Here is a 22,444-nt window from a genome sequence, read left to right as displayed (position 1 = left end):
TCTTCCCCATCGCAAACACCCTCAACACAGTGGCTGTAACAGCTGATGGAGCCACAGCTGCACAGAGACCCCGGGCTGGAGCGTGGGGTGGTGCCATGGAAAAGGGAACAAGAGCCTACAAAAAGTCCTCTCAGCAGAGAAACTGCAACCGGAGAGCAACCCGAAGCCCTCGAGGGAAAACCTGTAAGCAAAATATAGCCAGTCAAGAGAGATGATCTCAGGGCACTGATGTCACCCCAGGAGTGCCCAGTGATGGAGCAGGGAGGCTGGAGCAGTGCTGTGTTTCCTCCATCCATGCAGGATGTGATCTCTGGACAGGGATGCAACAGGGCTCTGCTACTTTGCTGAGTGTAACATCATTATTTAAGCCTTGTAACAGATCTGTCCTGAATTCTTCTTATTAGAAAGAAATGCTCCACCAGGACCTGTAAAAGCCACACTGATGCTCCGAAAGATACTGGGAGCATGTATGTCCAGTTACACAGCTGTCAGGGGTGGGGGAAATGCTCCTGCCTGTGCTGGTCGCTGAGTCTTCACATTCCAGCCCTTGTGCTGGGAGGAACAAAACCCCTTAGCTCTGCAGTTACTGGAGACAGGAGGCACAAACTTTAAGTCATCTGGAGTCAGTGGCTGTAAAAATTTAATGATGCAGGACAAATCAGGGTGACCAAAATAGTGAGCAAGACAGAAATGGTCTTGTGATTTAATGTGCTCGGCCAGGACTTGGGGTATCTGGGAGCCATTCCCAGGTCGACCACAGACTCCATGTGTGACCTTGACTGAGTCACTTTGGACAAATTCTGCCAAGAATTGGCTGAGGTGTCATGCAAAAGTAAGATAGGTGCCTAGAAAACTGGATAATATCAAAGATCAGGAGGATTAAGATATTCCAAATGCTGCTAGGCCCTTGGTGAGGGCTCCTAATTACCCTTGGATAAGCTCCTTTCCCTAATGGATGGCAGAATTGGGCTGGGACGCTCCTGGTAACCTGGGGCTCAACTGTTTTATGCTCCAATAAGAGGATGGAGACTCATCATGAGCATAAGGTGACTTGGCACTGCCTCGTTCTGTCTCTGCTCCAGCTCTGGAGCAAAGGATGCTCTACTGATAAGGCAAGAGCCTCAGTTGACTCCCTGGTCGCTGTGGCCAGGTGGGTTTGTAGCCCAATCTCTCAAGCAACGGAGCCAGAATCTGGCCAGGTCATTTCTACCTCCTCCTTTTCCCTTTCTGCCAAGCCTTAATCTGAGGTTTTAAGTGGGATTTAAGTGATGCTCTGGCTTTTTGCTGGCCTCTTTGCAAAAGCTATAAATTCAACCCCTGCTAGATGTGAACAAATAAAAGCAGCTCTCCCTGTAGGCTGTTTGTGCACGCATCCCTGCTAAACCCTTCTCTGACAGCCCCAGCAACAGCTGGTGTAAATCTGCAGCAGTCCCTGGCCTTGAGAGAGAGGCACTGATTTACACCCCCCTCCCACCCCTTTGCTCCTCTTCCTCCTGCTTCATCTCTTTCCTGACTTCTACCCTTCATCCTACCTCTTTCCCTGCTCTCAGGAGATAAATATCCATGGGTGTGAGGAAGATATCGGAGTACCGAATGTTCATCCATCAAGAATTTGCTCTTTCTACCTTGAAATATTTTTTGTTTGTTTTGTTTTAGGGTGTTGTTGTTGTTCTTTTTGTTTGTTTGGGTGTTTTGTTTGGGGTTTGGGGGTTTTTTTGTGGATTTTTTTTTGGTTTTTGGGGGGTTTTGGCTTTTTCTGTGGATTTTTATTGGTTTGTTTGTTTGTTTGGTACCTTCTATAGCAATTCAGTGCAAGAAAAGTCATCTCTAGGAACAGGGAGGAGAAAAAGGACCTGAGCAAAGTTACAGATCCCTAATCAGGAATGGCTTGTTTTCTAACAGGGTTGTGGAGTCTGGGGGGGAAGAGATAGAACTCTCAACCCATCCTGAACAACACATTTTCCCTGAGACCCAGCATCTGAGGCTGGCACAAGACTGTGGGTGAAGCCCAGCACCGTCAGGAAGATCCAGGGAGGAGAATTCGCCCTTGGCTTCGTGAGCAATCAGGATTTATGTGTCAGGGGCCCACCAAAGACAGGCCAGGTACAAGCAAGATGATCCAAACCAGGGCATGGCCACACATGCAGCATCTCACGGGAGACAGCCAGGAGGATGGATGGCAAGGGAAGCACAGGGTGCTTCTGGCAGCTGCAGGAAGCAGTGGAGAGGGGAGGAAGGCAACCACAGGAGCGCAGAGAGGCATGGGGTGGAAGGCCCTGACCAAGGCACCGAGATTATTAATGACTTCCTACACTCCCAGCAGGCCTCCAAGTGCTTTATATCTCTCTGCCACTCATCTGAGTCATCCTGTCCCCACAGGACATGGTGTTTTTTCAGGGGAAGCAGCTGGCAGAGGCTGTGCTCTCCCAGCATCTCCCAGCAGAGAGTGGGCTTGGACAGGCAGGTCTGGAGCAAAACCTCACTAGAAGCAGTAGCTGTTTGCAAGAAGTCTCACAATATGCTCTCTAATTATTTCTTACATATTTTATTTCTCAGAAGGCCAGGCTGGATGGGGCCCTGAGCAACCCTGTCTAGTGGAAGGTGTCCCTGCCCCTGACAGTGAGGTTGAAACTAGATGATCTGTAAGATCCCTTCCAACTCAAATCATTCTCAGATTCTGTGACATGATTCCACAATTCTGCCCTTCTCTGAACACTCTGGAAAAGAATTTAGGTGCTTGGGCTCAGTATTCCCACCTCCACCAAGGTACGACTCCCTGGTACACCATAAAGCACTTATGTGCATGTGATTAAACGTCACTGAAGCGGATGGGAATTTGCTTACAAGCAAATTACAAATTCCTTACAAGCTTAAGGACTTTGCAGAATCAGGGCCTAAATCCACTGAGTCTTTGCTAACACTCCCAGCCACCACAGGCACGGCTGAGTCCCGCCTTGGGAATGCGTTTATTTTCCCTTTTGAGGCTGTGGGACATTACGCCAAAGCTTCGCCTCCCCCTGCCAGCAGCAGGGAGCTGATGTGAAGCCTGGGGTGAGATTGGGCTCAGCGCTGTTGGAGATAATGCTGGCTTAGGGTGCGGTTTGTTTCTCATGCAGAACCTCCCAGCCCAGATACAGAGCCCCAAAAGGTCACCTACACACTCTAAAAACCTTGTTTCAAAGAGCAAAAAGCATAACGCTGTCTCCTACCTTAGAGCCAAAACCAGCCATGACTGCAGCCAATGGAAATCTTCCCATAAACTCCAGTGGATTGGGATGGTGGTGGCAGCTCACACGGTGGTTCTGTTCATTTGGTGCGAGTCTTCAGCTTAGACCAAAACAATTAAATAAAAGCTACAGCCCATTTTTCTGCTGAGCAGGTCATCTGTACAACATCAAAGACTGTGACCTCAAGAAGAGAGGGCTTTTTTTCCTCCAAAATAAATTTTATTTAATTTTTGTAAGGAGGTGGGTTCCATGTTCCATTACTCTCAGCTGAACCAAGAGTGTCCTTTTAAGTTTCCCCGGAGCAGACACATAAAAACTCCCCCCTGGGATAAGACAATATTGATCTGACATGGATTGATCTCAGAGAACATTTACGGGGTCTGGTGAGCAGCTAACGATGCACAATACCGAGTATATTCTTACAGATTTAGAACAAGAAACCCATTTTCTTTCCCTCAGCTCAGAGAAAGTCCTGGTTTAGTTTTTCATCCAATGAAAAAACCCTATCAAACCCCTCCTGTTACAAGGCATTACAGGGATTATTCTCCAGGCAGGCTTGGTACCCACGCTCTCCCCTTCTCAGGGACGGATGCTCATCAGTCTTATGCGATGACTATTGCATGTGTCCTACTTATCCAGAGAGGCTCTGGGCAGCTGGTTATTGGGTTTTCCTGCCTGAATACAGGAGCTTAATTTAATAGGCGGCTGTTGGAAAAACAAGCAGGAAAGCAACACAATGGGACTTGATAAGCAGCCTCCAAACAAGCTCCGAGGAGGCAATTACAAGAAAATGGCTGAGCCCTTTCCACGAGGAAGATGCAATTCCAGATGCCAACCATTATGCAGCTGCTTGCCCAGGCTGGGAGCTTCCATATCAAACCACCACTACATGGTTAACTTCAGTCCTTGAGGAGGGGAGTGGGAAGGGAAGTCCTGGGAAGGCATTTTGTGGAGGAAAAAAGATGAATGCAAGAGCATAAGAAAAGTGGTGCTGCCCGGCCTCCTCTCTCATAGCCAATGGTGTATGATAAGCCAAGGGTATGAGAAGTGTTCAGAGATATTTTCCCATAACACTCCAAGCCTGCAGCAAGCTGCAAGCTCCAGGACTTCCTGAGCCCAAGGGTTGCATAGAAATGCTGTATTGAATAGTCCGGACCTAGCCAGTTACCTCAGTGAAAAATGGTCCATATCTTTGATCACTAGTTCTTTGGTGAGAACAGAGACCAGAACTGCTCACATTATTCAAGAAGTGAGCAAACCAGGAATTTGGACAGTAGCTTTTCCTCTTTCCTCACAAAACTCCTACCCTTCTATTTGCTTTCTTGACTGCTGCTCAGTAATGAGTTGATGCTTTCATCAAATTCCTTGTTATAACCTGGGATCCTTTTCCTGTGGAGTGGCAACCAGTTCAGAGCCCATCACCGTGTGCACAACGTTAGGAGGGCTCCCTGTGAGGCTCATCGCTTAAATTTGTCTCCACTGAATTTCATCTGTCATTTTGTCACTGAGTGTCCCGAGGTTCTGCTGTGTTTTGGTTCCATCAGCCTTTCCAAGCAGCTCAGTGCCATTAATAACCATCTCCACCTCCCTACCCACTCCCATTTCCGCAACATTGATGAAAGTGCTGCGCAGAACAGACCCCTACTCAGATCTCCATGAAACTCTCCTGGTCATCTCTCCACTGTGGAGACTGACCACCCCAGTCTGGCCTTTCTGGTTTCTGTCCATAAACCGCTGAATTATTTTTTCATGGCTCCTTACTCTCTTCAAACTACTTTGACGAAGGATTTGTCAGAGCCTTTAGGAAATCAATATCTGTTACATCCATTAGATCTCTCTTCTCCACCACATCTTTGGCTCCATCAAGGACTGTGGAAGATTTTATGTGTTATAATTTCTCTTGCCAAAACCTGTGCTGGCTCTGCCCCAGTGCAGATATGCTTGTCCTCATGTCCCACCAGCTTCACAGCAACATCGTTGGGTTTGCTGCTCCAAAGAGCCTGCCCTTGACACCTTTTATCCCTGTTATTACTGCCTCCCATTGCTTGAACACCCAGTGTGAAAGGAATCAAGCAAGGCAGGTTGGAAACCAGCATGGCTGAGCAAGGATCTGCTCCTCAAACTTAGGAGTAAGAAAGAAATGCACAGCCAGTGGAAGCAGTGATAGGTGAGCTGGGAAGAGTACAGGGATTCAGATGTGTAGGGGTGGGATCAGGAAAACTAAGGCACAGATGGAATAGGCCCAAGAGAACCTTATGAATTTCAACAAGTTCAAGTGCAAGGTTCTGCACCTGGGTCAGGGCAACTCCAGATCTGAGAACAGACTGGGAGAAGAAGCCATTGAGAGCAACTCTGTGGAAAAGGACTTTGGGGTTTTCGTGGATGAAAAGCTTGCCATGAGCCAGCACCGTGCACTGGCAGCCCAGAAAGCAAATCACATCCTGGGCTGCATCCCCAGCAGAGTGGGCAGCAGGCTAAGGGAAGGGATTCTCCCCCTCTGCTCTGCTCTGGTGAGACCCCATCTGGAGCTCTGTGTCCAGCTCTGGAGTCCTCAGCACAGGAAAGACATGGACCTGCTGAAGCAAGTCCAGAGGAGGCCACAGAGATGCTCTGAGGGCTGGGGCACCTCTGCTATGGAGACAGGCTGAGAGATCTGGGGTTGTGCAGCCTGGAGAAGAGGAGGCTCTGGAGGGACCTTGAGCCCCTTCTAGTGCCTAAAGGGGCTCCTAGAGAACTGGAGATGGACTTTTGACAAGGGCATGGAGGGACAGGACAGGAGGAATGGCCTCAAACTGACAGAGGGCAGGGTTAGATTAGATCTTAGAAAGAAATTCTTTACTGTGAGGATGGTGAGGTGCTGGAACAGTTTGTTCAACACAAACTGTGGCTACCCCATCCTTGGAAATGTCCTAGGCCAGGTTGGATGGGGCTTTGAGCAACCTGGTCTAGTCAAAGGTGTCCCTGCTGATGGCAGGGGTTTGGAATTAATGATCTTGAAGGTCCCTTCCAATCCAAACCCTTCTGTGATTCTATGATTTTACTCCATGCTTTGGTATCAACTCCTCTAAAGATATTCTTTCTTTACTTTCCCATCACTGGCTTTTCCTTTGTCTCTGTATCAATTTGTGCAGACTCCATAGGAAACACAATCCCTGTAAATCCCTCCCAACCTTTCAGGCCTTCCCATACGGTTGTTGCTGAGGAAAAAGAAAAAAAATCATACAAGATTTAAATAGCTTGACCTCTTATCCAGAGAAAAAAAATGTTTACTTGAGGTAAAATGTTACACACTATTAATTTGATCGGAGTTTTGATTTGCACCGAGAGCAGTAACTTCTCCTTCTGCCATCTCATGCAGCAAGGTTATTCCCATGCATGTGGGAATCCAACCGTGTATCCAGTTGCTGCTCTGAATCACGTGAAATGGGAACCCCTGGAAAATTGATTTCTTAAACCCAAGCGGAGAACGCCGCAGCTTGGGAGGCCTCTGCCAGGCAGCTGGGAAGCAGATCCCGCGTGTCCGTGTCACCCTTGTCGCCAGGCGGGTGAAACTTTATCCTCGCTGCTCGGCGGGAGCTGGACCCTCCCTCCCGCCTGCTCCCCCAGCCAGGCGGCTCCTCTGCAGCACGGGCACTGCCGGGGCCCGCAGCGCTGCGTGCGGGGCCGACGCCGTGCGGTACCCCTGGTGCGGTGTCCCAAGTGCCGCCTCCCTAGTGCCACATCCCCGGTGCCGTACCCCTAGTGCGATACCCCGGTGCCGTACCCCCAGTATGATGCCGCCAGTGCAGTACCCGCGGTGCGGTACCCCTAAGTACGGTGTCCCCAGTGCGGTACCGCCGGTGCCGTACCCCTAGCGCGGTAACCCCCGTGCGATGCCGCCGGTGCCGTACCCCTAGTGCAGCACCTCCAGTGCGGTACCTCCGGTGCAGTACCCTTAGTACGGTGTCCCTAAGTGCAGTACCCGGAGTGCGGTACCCCTAGTGCCGTGCCCCCCGTGCGATACCCCCGGTCCGGTACCCTTAGTACTGTGTCCATAGTGTGGCACCCCCGCTGCGGTGCCCCCGTTGCGATACCCCCGCTGCGGTACCCTTAGTACAGTGTCCCTCTGCAGTACCCTTGTGCCGTACCCCCGGTGCGGTGTCCCTAGTCCAGCACCCCTAGTGCGGTGCCCCCAGTGCGGTACCTCTGTGCCGTACCCCCAGTGCGGTACCCCCGGTGCGGTGTCCCTAGTTCAGCACCCCTAGTGCAGTGCCCCCAGTGCGGTACCGCTAGTGCGGTACCCCTAGAGCGGTGTCCCTATGCGGTCCCCCTGTGCCGTACCCCCGGCGCGGTGCCCCCGCCCCGCGCGTCACTACAACTCCCGTCGGCGGGCGGGCGGTGACGCCACCGCGCCGGGCGGGGCGGGCGCGGCCCATTGTGGGCAGGGGCCGGGCGGGCTCCGCGCCGCGCAGCGCAGCGCCGCGCCGGCAGGTACGGCGGGCGGACCGCGGGCAGCGAGCCCTCCGCCCCGGCAGGAACGGCGGCCGGACCGCGGGGACCGAGCCCTCCGCCCCGGCAGGAGCGGCGGCCGCGCTGCGGTGAGTCCTCCGAGCGCCCTCGGCGCTCCTCCCCTTTCGCCCTGGGGGGCTTTTGGCGGGGGGGGGTGTTGCCCTTCTCGCGTACCCCGGGGCCGTGCCGGGGTGGCGGGTCGGGAGAGCCGGCAGCGGGGTGGGGGCCGGGGCTTCGCTGCTTTTCCCCGCCGTTGGAAAGGGAAGGGAGCGGAGCCCGCGTCCCACTCCGCCCCGGGGCGCTGCGTGGGGCTGTTCGCCCCGGGGGGAGTGCCGGGGCCCCCGCGGTCCCCGCCCCGCTCCCAGCGCCCCGGGGCACGGCGTGTCCCCCGGCCCCGCTGTCCCGGTGTGTCCCGGGCGGTGCCCGGCCCTGTGGGCGCCGGGCAGGGGGCGCCCACGCGCGGGCGTGGGATGCGGGATGTGGGATGTGGGATGCTGCTGCTGCTGCGCTGCCTTCTCCATGGCAACGCCTCAGGGGGCTGCTGCGGCCCCGGCGCCGGCTGGCACGGCGGCTCCCACCCCTGCGGCGGCTCCCACACCCGCAGGGCCCCTCATGGGGTTCCCCCAGCTTTTGGGGGGTCTCAGTCCCTGCGGTGCCTGCCCACAGGCACAGCAGTCTGGGGCTGCTCCATCGTCTCTGTATGCCGAGCCGCTGGTGCTGGTGTCACACATTTTGCTGTGGGTGTGCTGTGGTCCAGCCGATGCTCTGGTGTGGGAGCCGGGATGGGAGGGAGCGGGATTTTGGCATGTCCCGGTGTTGGGCTGTGGCTTCGGTACAGGCAGGTTTGTGGCTCAGGAACCAGGTGGGGAGGTTGGGTCTGTCGTTGGCTGCACCCACCTAAAAATTCTGGGAGATTCAGGTCAGGGGTCTCCACGTAGGAGGGACAATGCCCTTGCTGCATGGAGCCTCAGGGTTTGGCACCCACTGCCACTGGTGTGCAATGGCTGTGGTCACATCCTGATCTTGACTTGCTTGGCACAGTGGGGTTTTATCCCTGGGATCTGCATTGCTGGTGGGTGGCTGCACTGCCTTGTGCATTGGTGCTGGTGTGAAACAGGCTTTCTGCATCTTTAAGTGATCAAGGTTAATTTAAGGCAAATATATATAATATAATGGCCAGTCTTCGCGAACGAAGATCTGGGGAAAGGTCTTTTACCTTTCCAGCCTGCGCAATGGATTTTTTTAGGTGAGACACAGCCTGCGCTGAACTGAGCCCACCCTTTAATCCTAAGGTTCATCTGCCGGGGCCAAGCACGCTTGGACAATGGCAGTGAGGTCCTCAGGACGTAGGTTTGTTTAGAGTGACCTTCTCATAGATGGATGGCCTCACAGGGCTAACGGGTTCCATCTGCCCGGGAGACCGAGGAATCGAACCCGGGTTGCAGCAGTGAGAGTCCTGCATGCTAACCACTAGGCAAAGACAGATGATAATTTGCCTCCTGACAGAAGCCACTTGAACTGGGGGGTCTGTGCTGCCAAACCAGGGGTGAGGGGTTCCCTGAGGAAATCAGAGGTGGGTGGAAGACCATGAGGTGTGGCCAAGCCCCCTCTGCCAGGTGCCGGGGAGAGGGGAAACCATGGCACAGGCTGCTCTGGTGGTTTGAGCCAGGCCTGAGCACTGCAGACACCCGGCATTGTACAGCCAGCCGGCTTCTCCCGGCAACACCTAGAGGGAGAAGCCGGGTTTTTCATTTTTTTTCCTCTCTAGAGGTTGATTCTGATACTGCGTGCAAAACCGGGTGCTGGTGTGTATTAATGCCTCCGTGGCGAACCGTGATGCAACCTCGTTATCCTCCCTTACCGAAAACAATGTATTCCAAAGGTATTGGCATTCCTGGCCTGCCCTTCTTTGAGTCTCATTAGGAGTAAATGGGTCCTGCAGCATCTGGACCCTTTTCCGTGGGCACTGGGGTTTGTTTTGGCGTGCACTGCCCCCAAACCCCGCAGGTCAGACAACCACCTTGCTGTTCCTCGATTAATGAGTGACTCACTCGCCTTGCTCTCCCTGTGGCCATACACCGGGACCTGCCCCTGCTCCGTCGGGAGCAGGAAGCAAAAGCCAAAGTCCACGATCTCCGACCGCCCAATGTTGTGTGACAGGAGGAAGCACTGACGCTTCCTGGCTCTGGCCAGCGCTCAGCTGGCGTGTGGCTCTGCTGGTGGTGCCCTGCCATGGCCTGGGGTTCTTGGGTCCAGCCAGCCAGGCGTGCCCCCTGCTCTGTGTCCTGGCCTCCACCCCGGGGAGGCAAACAGGATAGGTGAGGTGTAAAATCAGCGCTGAATCCGCTCCCCTGGGCTTGAAACGGAGTCAAACCGGTCTTGACCTGAGCTGGCTCCTTATCTGACCCTTTGTTTTCGGCAGGGGCGCGGGAGGGAGCAGGAAAGGGACAGCCACGGTGGGCCGGCTCCTCCTGTGGGGATGGGCAGGAGCTGAGGACAGCCGGTCTAACTGGGTCATGTTTATCTCCCTTTGCTTCTGTGCTTTGTTTTGGTTTCTTCCTCCTCTTTTCCCGCGCTGTCATATCACACAGCTGAGGAACCCAGCACAGGGGAGACATGGAGCTGTTGGGCGGATGGACTTCCCACAAATACTGTTTGTCAGCCAGCCAGGAGTGTGGCTCCTCTTACTCCATCTTCCTGCTCTGACTTTTCCATGCATTGACCACCTGTGCTGGGCTGATGCCTGAAGGTTTTTGGCCGATGCACTTGACAGCAGCGCACCACGTGCACAGGTAGCAAACGTACCTGCTGCATTTATTACCTGAACTGGTTGAATGGGGATGCTGGTGGATGCACCACCCGGAGCGGGTGGTCTTCTGCCCATCCTCCTCCGGCACAGGCATGCACTGAGCTGCTCCTACACGGCCAGTTTTATCTCTGAAGTATTAATAAATGGAGCCTGCCTATTTCTGTGAGCCTTTTTAAGAGGCTGGCGGGGGTGCCTTGAAGGCTTGCTCGGCACTGCAACTATTCAGAGGTTTTTTTTCGTGTGTGCTCTAGCAGTTGATAAGCCAGGGCATCCAGCTGTCAGCTTTGGAGATTGCCAAAGCCTGCTCAACGACATTTCTGCAGGCTTTGCTCACAAATGAGGATTTTGTTGTACGCTTTGGTTTCTGACTTGATGCTGGTAATTAAATATCTTAACTTGGCTTCAGAAAGCTGCCACTGCTGTGGAGTGACTGGTGAGGCCGTGTGAAGCAGGATGCGCTTGTTCTGCTGGAATTGAGTGTGACCTAACTATGATTCTTCAACCTGCAATTTATTTTATTATAAAAATATACTTTTTTATATGGGTAAAACCCTTTTAAAAGGGGAAGAAAAGCCTTGTGTTTTACTGCTGTGCTGTTAAGCTTGCATGGACCTGCTGGGACAGCTGTTTATTTGCAAGTCGTGGCAGCCGAATGCCATAAAATTCAAATCATGTCCATATTGATTTTTTTCCCCCCTCCCTTTTAAGATAATCATATGTGTACTTTTCACTCCTGCACCACAACAGACGTCAGCACCATGCTGAAAAAAAAAGAGCTGATCTGAACAAAGGGCTGTAAATTGGGGAAAAAACACTAAATGTCTGACTTTTGTCTTGGTTAATCTAGATGCTCAGTCATACAGATTTATTCTCTGTGCTTACCATACTAGGGGATGAGAGAAACAACTAGTAAAGGGTTGGAAAGTAGTTAAATATTCCAGCAGAAGCTCTACTGCTTATTGCCTTAGTTCCCTCATCCTTAATGACATATTCTTTGAACAACCTGGTCTAGTGGAAGGTGTCCCTGCACATGGCATGGGGGTTACAACTAGATGATCTTTAAGGTCCCTTCCAACCCATTCCTTCTGTGATTCTATGATTTCCAACTTTGTATTTACTGCAAAAATTAGAGGTTCTTCATCTCCTTGACAGATGCTGGTTGTGATTTGTTGTTTGCCTTTGATTATTCTTTGCTCCCGCCACTTCCTCAGTCTGGGCTGGGAGAAAAGCTGTGCTGGTGCCTACTAACCCTCCTGCCCTCTCAGGAGATCATTTGCACTTGGTATCTCCTGCCCTCGTGGCGTGTCATAAGGTTTTGGAATACGCTAAGGAACCAGGAGTACTGGGGTAGCATAGAAAATCTCAGCTCAGTGAATCATAAAGCTTTCAGATCTTTGTGGCCACTGAGAAGAAAACCAAAGGGGATGAAAATGAGAGAAGTGGCCTGGCACACCATGAAGACGTGGTTAGTTTACTGGAGAGTTTCATGATCTGAGCTGACAGCGCTTTGTTTCATGATTGGTGTGGCCTGAACACCAGCCACCTGAATTACAGCAAATTAACCAAATTAACGCCTGAAGTTGTCTGAACATCTGGCCCATGTTTTCCTTGTGGTGAGGTTGGGTGGGGTCATTCCCAAGGGCACCCATCCCACGCTGTGCCCAGGTCTGGAGCAACCTCTGCGCGCTCCACCTGAATCTCTGATAACCCCCTCCTGTTCGTGCTCCCTCCTGCATTCAGCCCCAGCCCTTTGCAGGTGTTTGTTGTAAATTTACTGAATGGAAGAGGCTTGTGCTGCTTTTGGAGCACCTGGGTGAGGAAGTTGCTCATGGCCTCTTCCTAAAATCAGCCAAATGGATGGGTTTGCCCAACGCAGAGACACTCGCTGATGAGTCAGTGTTACCGTGACTCAGTAAGTTACTCGATGTGTTGCGCCTCATGGACTGAGTTGCCTTGAGAGTCTGTGTTCAAAACATTGCCTTGACCCACTGGAAGGTCAGTGTTGGTGGACAGACATGTTCTCTCCCACCATGGCATGTGCCAGCTGGTCATCACGGCAGTGGGGAAATGTCAAAGCACCAGAGCAGGGCTGCTCCTCGAACCTTGTCTTCCTGGAGGACGTGCCAGTTGCTTTGCTGATGTTCATATTTTTCTCTTATGTTGTTTTGGAGCTCTCATGGAGTGGGCATGGAGGAACCACAGCAGCGCATTGCAGCGTGGTTGGTAACAGGTTGGAGACATCCTCATCTTTCCCAACCTGGAGTGCCGAGCTTCCCGGCACTTGCAGGGCCTGGCGGATGATTGAAGGGTTGTTTGCCGTGCCAGACAAGTGGCTTCATGTTTCCCTCCTGCATTCCTTGGGGTGAGCATTGCACAGCGATGCGCTCTCACCTACGTGCTGCTTACCTGAGTCATGTCTGCCCTGTGCAACGCAGTGAAGCTGCGTGGAAGTCAGGGCTCTCCCTCTCCCGGCTGCTCTGTCAGTGTGCCAGTGCTTTTATGGGAGGGTAAATGGAATAAGGTGTGGAGGGTGCGGTGGAGGAGCCGCAGGAGCGTCCGGCTCTGGCTGCAGTGGTGAAGGCGGCTGTTCCTGCTTTTACCACACCTCCTGAAGGGACGGTTTTCAGAAGCTGAACCCAGTGACCCAATTACCGACCTCTGGATTTTGGACTGTTGCCAAGGGTTTTGTGCTGAGGCTCCTCATCCCTTTTTTTGTGCTGGGCCCTGGGTGGAAAGCAGCCACGCCAGAGCTCAAAACAACTTGGCAGCAGCCAGAGATTGGTGAGATAAAGAGAGGGGAAGGACCCAATTAATCCACCTGACCTGTGACCATCCTCAGAGGAGCAGAGCAGAATGCAGTGGGATCTCCTGGTGTTCCCTGCTGCTCGTCTTTCTCATGGGGCTTTCATCCTGTCTCCCGTGGTGATGGGCTGGGCTGCTGGCAGATCCTGCCCCGGGGCACTGTGGCAGGAGGAAGCAATTCAAAACTGTGCCATTCAGAGGCTGACTGGGGGGGGTGGTGTGTGAAACACCAGCAGCTGGGCTCTGTACCAATATGCAAAACTGAGCTACGGAGCTTGGCAGCTTTTGGGGAAGGTTCTGCAGGGTGTTGGTTCCTTACATGCTTTGCAGGAGCGAGGATCAACTTACCTTCCCTTCTAGAGAGCAGGGCATCTCTGAGGTTGTAGGGTTGAGCATTTGAGTGTATACTGTCACCAAGCAGGAAAGTGCACACGCTTTTTGGACAGGAACACAACTGTGGCTACACTGAGGCTGCAGGGCAGGGGAGCTGTGACTGTGCTCTGTGCCTATGAGGCACTGCATGGACTGGGAGGAGGGGACGGTACTTGTCCTAAAAATCAAAGAAAGCTGGAGTGTGAAAATGAGGGATGCAGCAGGGCATTGTTCTGGTGTGGGACTTGCAGTCACTGGGGTGTAAGAGGGAGAGTGCAGCATGTTAAGGGAGCCAAAAGACCCACAATGTTTTGTGCTGTTCAGGTGATTTTCTCACAGCTTGGTGCCTTTTACAGGCAAACTCTGTTAGCAGGTCTTCCAGCAGGGAGGAGGAGGATGGAGGAACAGTCCAGAGACCATTTTCCTCACCCTGAACAAGCAAGATGAATTGCTTGCTATGGCAAGCAGAGGCAGCGCAGAGGGACGCTTTCTGGCTCAGATGTGTTGCGTGACATAGAGCTTAGGCTGTGGTGGGTCTGCCCTGCTGCTGCTCCTCAGTGTTTCTTTCGTCCAGACCTTTCTGAGGCGGCTCTCTGGAGCTGCACATCCATCTGACTTTCACCCAGTCACGAGGTGGGGTTTTTTGGGGGTGCCTGTTCCACGCTTGGCCTCAGTATCTTCCAAATAAACAGCGCTCAGAGGAACTGTGAACTTGTGTGTGCCATCCTGGAGAGTCTGCGTCAGCTGCGGTCCGGTGCAGCTGTTTCCTTCAAGGATGCTTGTGTGGATGTGAGTGAGTGTAAATCTGTTTGTGTAAAAGCTTTCTCTCCCCTGACTCAAGTCACCCTTCGTGCTCCCATTGTTTCATGGGAGCTGCTGCTGCTCCTGGAAACCACAGCACCTTCTCGCTAGAGTTGAGGATGGGTGAGATGCAGATGGGGAGGTGGATCCCCTTGCCATGCCTGGCTTTCACAGGAATCGAATGCAAAGGACGCTTCATTTACTGAGGTTTCCTTCCCTCTGCCCCCAAGGCACTAGGAGTGTCTTGGCTGTGGCTGTGTGCCCAGTGCAGGGAAGAGAGGCTGCTCTCTGCCTTAATATCAGGGTAAGCCTTTCGGGTGCCTGGTGTTTTTCAGCTGCCCTGTTTTGCTTGGCATTGTTCTCCTTGCATAACTTTGGGCTGCCGTGCCTCTGCTGAGGGATACTTGCCCAGCTTGCTCACGAACAGCCTGGTGTTGGATCTCCTCCAGCTGCATGGGAAAAAAGCAGCCCCACGGTGATGCCTCCTTGGGTTTTGTCCTTCCAATCAGGTCCTGTGATCGAGCACAGGGCTTCTGCCACCCCTATCCCTGTGTCTCAGCCTCCCTGTAGGAGATGGCAAGGTTAAGGCTGTTGGAGCTTTGGTGTTGTTCAGTGGTGCTGGGTGAGTGTCAGGCAGGAGAAAAGCTGAACTTGCAAATCTGTTCCTGGGTACTCCGGTAAGTCACGCCAAGGACTGTTTGAACTGTGCTAATCCCTGGTGCCTCTGGAGCAACCTTGTTTACAACAGCCAGCGCTTCAAATGGGTGTTCTGACAGATATTTTATGTAAGCCATTTGCTTACCAAAGCTCTCTAGGTCTGAGAGATTGGTTTTCAGACCTCAGTCCATGCGCCATCTCCTCGTTCCTGCAAAGAGACTGGAAGCTTTCCGGGGACAACTCAGATCCATTTATGGACTCCATCTCCTTTTCCATGGAGAGTGCTGCCTGGCAAATTGCATGTGAAGTATCAGGTGGCTGTGGAGCCATGAGAAATCTCTAGCCATCACACAGAAGAAAAAGATGTTGAGGAAAATTTTTGGAGCATGCCAAATATTGAAATCCCTAAAGTGAGTCTGCTTTTGGGACTGGGGCTGGAAGTGAGCCTTTATGCTCAATGTTTTCTCCCATCTACATCAGTATTAAATGCTGCTCTTCCATTCACTGGGTTCAAGAAAATTTGTCATTTCTTAGTTGATGCAGTGATCATAGTTGTGTTCAAACTGCAAATTTGTGTTCAAATGTGTGACGGGGCTGTGATTTGGGTTACCTAGTGGTGAAATTGTGCTGTTCCCTTAGTTGGCACACCAGGACTTACCTTATATCCAGGCTTTTCAAGCTATCCTATCACATGACAGTTTTCAGCATGAGAAAAAGAGATTAAAGAGGGACTTTAACCTCGAAATACTCTGAATTTATTTCCAAGGGATCGCTTGTGGTTGCATCAGAGGAAGCTCTGTTGGTTTTGCTCGGGGGATAAGGCTGAACTAGGTGAGAGACATGTGAGGCAGTGGTGATGATGTGTCTCGCAGCTGTAGCTCTGTTGCCTCATGTTCATGTTTTTTTCCTTTTGCCTTGTGTTTTGGACTATGTTTTTCATTTTGGTGGAAGGCAGCATGAGACTGTGTCTTTGGGGTCTGGCATCCCCGATATGCCATGGGGGTGTTGGACAATTAAGGAGGGACTCATCCCTGAGGATTTCAAGAGCCGAGCTCCAGCTGTGGCAATGGGCTGTTACAGTGTGTTCTGAACTACATGTCCTTACTCTGGGAAATTGACTCCAGGCAACATGGAGTGGGGGCAAAAAGACCCATGCAAAATGGCTGCTCATTTTTCCAGGGGGGAAAAAAGCCAAGGAAAACAGATCCAACAGTTGCCTTGTCAGATAATGTCATGGGGCTGTCCTTACCCAGCCCCTGGGCTGGACTCAGTGATGCTAATTACAGCTTGTCTCACTGCTGAAAGGAAAAGTTTGAATCTGTTCACCCTGGGGTTCCCACGGCAGCTTTTTGGGACAGGACCAGCTCCATATCTCCGTGGCTGGAAGCCCTTGTCCAAGGCCAGGGACCGGGCTGTCCTTTGCTTTCACCAAGCCTTGGATCTGTGAGCACCCAGTGTGGCTGAGGAAGGTCTTGGAAAAACTCCTCTCTGGCTCTCTGCGCTGTAGTGAACCCGCCTGCTGCAAAAGGCCCTTGCAAAGATGCTCTGGAGCTCAAGGGACGTTGCTGTAAAGGTCCAAAACACATGACAACCATCCTTTCCGGTGCCGGCCTTGTTTTTGGCTCTGTCCTGCCGAAGGATCCGCAGCTCAGCTCTCCCTTGGGTGCAGCGCTTCCCGCCCAGCAGAGTTGGCTCGCTTTCGGGAAAATAAACAGGCCTTGTGAGCTGGAGCTGGGAGTCCTGGGCTGCTGCACAAGGGGAGAAGGTTGTAACCAAACAACCCTTTCATCGCCTGCCTCTACCTGTGCCGCCACTGCAGCTGCTCTGCCGTGCTGGAACTGGGCTGTTGTCTAATTTATAATACGCTGCGCTTGGAGGACAGCTTTATGTTCTTGTTTCTAAATTCTTGTGTAGCTCCAAGAGGGGAAATAATCCCTGACCTTTCCATTTTCCACATGGCTGTGTTTCTGTTCGGAGCACCGCGTTACGGAAGCTTGTGGGATGCTGCTGGTGGGGCTGTGGAGTTCGTTGAGCCCATGACACACATCTGGGCAGATCTCTTGAGGGATGCTTGTTGCTCTCCCAGCTCCAGGTCACGCAGTGCCCACCTTAGCTGGATGTTCATAGCTTGCTGGTGCTGGTCTAACCCCAAGCCTATTAAAAGCCCACAGGACCGAGTCTTCCCCTTCCTCCTCCTGCTTCCTCCCCCTCCCTTGCTTTTCAACACCAGGTTTTGAATAAATCATCTAGGATGTGATCATACAGGAAACTCGCGATTTTTTTTTTTTTTTTTTTTTTTACAACCAAGTTCGGAAGTGAATTCAGCTCTCCAGGGTTTCAGTCCTGTGCTTTTTAATCACGAGGTTCCCCATCCTTTCTACTTTGTCACTTGTGACGTGATGTCTCCTTGGCCATGTAAGCTTTTCCCCTGCTTCTCTCTGCCCAGAGAAACAATAGCTGCTGGAAATGCTCTTCAAGAACCCGAAATGGCTGTGGATTGCCTGTGGAAAATGCAGATTTAATCTATGTTAGGTCTTTTTGTTGTTATTTTGTTTACCGCTTCGTTATCCTTTTCCTTCAAAGAAAAGCAATGCCCTTGTTCTCACAGGATTCATCACTTGTGATGTGTTCCTCACTGGAAGTAACACGCTGGAAATCCTGCATTCCTTTGTGCATCTTTGCTTTATTTTCTTTTTCTTTGTGGGTGGGAGCTTAGGGAGTATAATGGGCAGATTAGCAACTGTTTTTGTGGAGTAACCCATCTTTGTGCAGGTCTGGCTGGAAACCAATTAAGCTTGTCTTGATCTCTAAATGAGATTTTTGTCGAACAGCCTTACCCAACCGCCTTCTGCATCCATTAATAGCAGGGTGGGATGAAAATAGCTGAACGTGGAAAGATCGCGTGTTGGATAAATAAGAGAGGCGTTGGCTGCGGGGAGGTTCCCGGGATGCGTGCGAACTGCTGCCTCTTTGTGTGGTTGTTTTGTAGCTCCGGTTCTTGAAACCTGGGATTAGGAGCATTTGACTGCAAGTGTGCAATCTCCTGCGGTAGCGGGCGTGGGGTCGGAGGAAAAGCTGCTGGATAAACAGGGAACATCCTGTGGACTTCATTACTGTGCTGGTCCCCATTCCTGTAATATCCCTGGGGCGAGAACAGGGCGTGTTTGGGAGCTCCTCGTGACTCTCAGTTGTGGGTCCCCCAAAGTGCCTTGGCCTGGGTGTATCTGTCTGGTCTTAGGTTGCTTTTTAGCCTGGAAAAAAGCCTGTGGCTTTGCAAGGGCACACATTGCACGGCCAGTCTGGGGGACCCTGCCTGAGTGGTGTTTGCTGCTGCTGTGATGAAAACCAGTCCGGGAACGGCGCTTCAGTGCGGCCTTTTTGAAGAGAACCTACTAAGTAAAGATGCCTTTAATAAGCCGTGCCTTCGGGGAACCCTTCTATCTCTGTCCCAGACTGTTTCTGCATCAAGATAAGGTTGCAGAGCAGCTGGATTTGTGCTCTGCTTTGGGAGGTGTAGGAGGGGGAAGGGTACTAGGATTCCTTTCAGGGTGCAAATATTTATTGTGATCACTTTTATTTGTAAAGTAACTACAGATAAGCTGTGCACAGCCTGTTACCTTCTTCCCTGCATGCCTGGCTTTCCTGTTATGGACAAATGATGGTGAGAGTGATCTCAAGGGAAGGAGGAAAGGAAAACACTGGGTGAACTTGCAGGGTGTAGCTGCTTTAGCATGCAGGAGACCATCCTGCTGCCCTGCTTTGTCCTCTCCCAGGGGTGTACAAACCAGCTTCTCCCTGCATGCCCCACACTTTGCTATCTGTCTTCCCCACTCTATAAATTCCAAAAGCATTTGTGGGAATGCTGCTTTTTTTCTTCTCCCAGTGTAAAAGTGCCCAGTAAGAGATGAGGGTCTAAAGACAATCCATATCATGCTGAAGCCCATGTGCCAGGTCAAGGAGGATGGTCATCTTGTGGACCTCAACATCTTGGCATTGATTACCAAACCCAGTCCCTTCCTGTGCTGGGGAAATTTGGGTCAATTTGGAAATCGTGAATCCACAAAGACCTGGATCTGGGGGAGGCAAGTGCCTTGCAGGGTCCCATGACAAATGCAAAAAGCCTTAGAAAAATCTAAAACTGGGATGGCTGAAAGATGGTTTTGGTGCTTGGGTGGGGGCTGTGGTGATAGGGGCTGGGACAGCACCTTGATACCTTCAGGGCTGGGGCTGTTTTGTTGTGGGTTTTTTTTGGGATGCCTTTGGCTGAAAAGCTGGGGAGTTTTAATGCCAGTGAGACAGAAAAATACCTGGTGGCAGGGTGTCCCCCAGACTTCATCCTGCTGTCGTGGGGCTGAGCCGGTTGGATGCAGTGATCTGATGTAGCGTGGCAGCCGTGCCCCGTGGAGATACCATCTCCTGGGAGGAAAATGTAAAAATAACCACGTCTTTGGCTGCGTCTTTGAGTTGCGTGAGACGGCAGCAAAGGAGATGGGGGATGAAATTATATCAATGGAAATTAGGCAGGAAAAATGAGCTTCTCCCTGGGAGGCAGATCTTAAGCAAAGAAAAGGTCCTGAAGACTGTGAGGGAAATGTCCTCGCCCTGTTCCTGTACTGTGCAGGGGGCACACTGGAGCTGGGCTCTGGGGGTGGTTTGAGGGGGTCCCCCATTGTCCCCTGTCATCCTCTTCCTCCCTCTGGACTGCAGGAGGTGCAGCATCACATGGGTTCCTTCACCTCATCCCGTGCCGTGGCTCCGCGGTCGAGACGGGTGATGCAAACCCTTGCTGAGACTGCGTCCTCCTGCTCAAAGCTTTGGGAACCTGTTGGACCCACTCTTCCACCTCTTTGCTGTGTATTTTCCTTTTCAGTGCTTTCAGAGAGCAGGTCCTTTCCTCTGTGGGGGGACCACTAAATCGTGGAGCCAGGAATAAACCCGTGGGAGGTGTGGTGGATGGCAGACAGGCGCTCCTGGCGTAAGCAGGCCCGGCTAATTTAATCTGCGGTGGACCCAATCTCCTTTGTTTTCCAGTTGAGCTAAATATACCCTTCGGGTTGTGGTTATGGAGGCTAACTCCCTTTTTGATTGTGCAAAACGCAGTGACACGGGATGCAGCTGGCTGCCTCCAAATGGAGCCGGGAGGGGAGTGGGATGGGGCATCCCACGGCCAAAACTGGTGTTGCTCTCTCCTGCTTACCTGTATCCGGACCACAGCCAAGGTGTGGGATGCTCCAGGGGCAGCTGCATGGAGGTCTCTAGCTCTGGGGACCTGTGTGATGCAGATTTTGGAAGCACTAGGTCTTCCAGCATAGCCATAAGCTTTCCATTGCCAGGTTTTAAAGTTTAGTGGTGGTGCTGCAGCTACTTGGGCATGGCTAGTGGATTCAGCACAGAGAAAAGGGCCCTCTCCATCTTTGCAGAATTCCCAGATGCAGCAGTTCAGTATTTCTGGAATAAAAAGCTGTTGGTCAGCTGGAGCATAAATTGGAAGTAGTTCTAGTCTTGGAAGGCAAAAGGGGAAATTAAATGCCAGTGGTGAAATGTAATGTATTAATCCAAAGGTGCCACCTGGGAATTTATGTGCTTGGGGTTAAGATCAGGAAGTTGTGGCCATGTGTGTGTTGTGGGATGCCTGTTTGCACCCCGATCTGGCTGTGTGGTTGCTCTGCCAGAGCTGCTGCAGGAGTCTTTGGTTGTTTTATCTCCTGAGGTTTGTCTTATGTGAGACAGCATCTCAGATTCTTCTGTGTTTGGCCCTACAAGAATCCTCAAAAGGCCAAAAAATCCCAACAACAGTTAAAAAGGACTGCTGCATCTTCCCCAGGGTGCCAGCCTCAAGGCCAAGAGTTGCTTTATCTTTTCAGCCTTCTCTTTTACAGGCTTCAGAGGAGATAAGAAAGCAGTTCTTTAGGAGTGCTTTAGTGAAATGTGGCATCAGAGTCTCCAATATTGGCAAATCCTGAGTTAAACACCCAGTGTCAGCCGTGCAAGTGCCTTGTGCAGGTATTTGCTGGAGGCTGGAAAACCTCTATTCCCTGTTTGCTGACCTGCTTATCTCTGAGCAGCTGGATTTAACCCTCTTATCCACCTCTGTGCTGGCGGTGTGGTGTGGAGTGCTGTCCCACTGCACTCTCCCACTCCTCTGTCACTGCGTGCTGGGAAGAGCCTAGATGGCTGCAGCCACAGCTGGTGGTGGGGGCTTCTGGGGGAAATGGGTGTTTTACCTCCCTGGGATGGTTGCTTCTGTTATTTAAAAAAAACCCAAAAACCGAAAACAACAGCAAACTCCTGGATTGGGATAATTAAGCTGATTGAAGTGTTTGAGTTAATGAGTTTCCCTTTAATTAAAAAGAAAAAAAATATATATCTCATCGTGGTCCCTAAAATAATGAGCCACTGACTTGCTTTATCCCTGATTTGGCTTATGGGTGGAGAGGGAAGGAAAATTATCATAGAAGCATAGAATGCCCTGATTTGGAAGGGACCCACAAGGATAATCAAGTCCAACTCCTGGCCCTGCACAGGACCATCCCCAAGAATTGCACCATGTGCCTGAGAATGTTGTCCAAATGCTCCTTGAACTCTGTCAGGCCATGACCACTTCCCTGGGGAGCCTTTTCCAGTCCCCAACCACCCTTGGAGTGAAGAACCTTTTCCTGATATCCAACCTAAACCTGCCCTGACACTGCTTATTGCCGTTCCCTTGGATCCTGTCACTAGTCACCAGAGAGAAGAGATCAGTGCCTGCCCCGAATTTTAGATAAAAGTAGGGGAAATCAGCTTTACCCTTGAAAGATCAGCTCCTTGGCTTCTGTGGCAAATTTGTTAGTTCAGAGAAGCAGAGAACTCTGTGCTCTCCAGGGGCAGGGCAGTTTGTGCTTTCCTGGTGTCTCAGGAGCAGCACTCTACCATAGGGCGAGTTTTGAGCTCAGAAAGATGAGATCTCACTTCCCTGCCCTCAATGGGCTGCTCTGAAAGCAGAGGTGTTCCCACAGGTATGGTTGGAAGAAGGTCCCCTGGTGAGGGTGAAAGCCACAGCAGGTGGTGGCATGTCCTCTGCCCCTTCATCCCTGCAGTGTTTGCTGGGCTTGGCTCCAGCCCCACGCTCTGCCTTTCCTCTTTGTCATTTTAAGTGATTTCCTGTGAGTGAAGGAATGGGTATATTCCTGTTTGACACTGGCTGTTCTGTATTACTTCAGGTGTGCACAGGCAGCAGCTGAGGGGAAGCATGTGATGCTCCTAGTTGGGTTGTGGTGTTGGTTGAGCCCATGGCACGGGCAGAGGAGCA

At 51.8% G+C, this 22,444-nt stretch overlaps 1 protein-coding gene across 1 annotated transcript in view; it reads left to right on the top strand.

Moving 5' to 3' along the window:
• Nucleotides 1-7,686: 7,686 nt before the first annotated feature.
• The window catches only part of DAAM1 (dishevelled associated activator of morphogenesis 1), a 95,647-nt gene continuing 80,889 nt past the window's right edge, over nucleotides 7,687-22,444 (top strand). Inside the window, exon 1 of the mRNA XM_027702373.1 lies at nucleotides 7,687-7,804. The gene's annotated coding sequence lies outside the window, so the exon portion shown is untranslated. The remainder of the gene's footprint in view (nucleotides 7,805-22,444) is intronic.

This window comes from Neopelma chrysocephalum, unplaced genomic scaffold, assembly GCF_003984885.1.
Source record: "Neopelma chrysocephalum unplaced genomic scaffold, ASM398488v2 Primary Assembly neopelma1_183, whole genome shotgun sequence".
Lineage (NCBI taxonomy): Eukaryota > Metazoa > Chordata > Aves > Passeriformes > Pipridae > Neopelma > Neopelma chrysocephalum.
The sequence above is the reverse complement of the archived record's forward strand: the minus strand, read 5'-3'. Positions and strand labels throughout refer to the sequence as shown.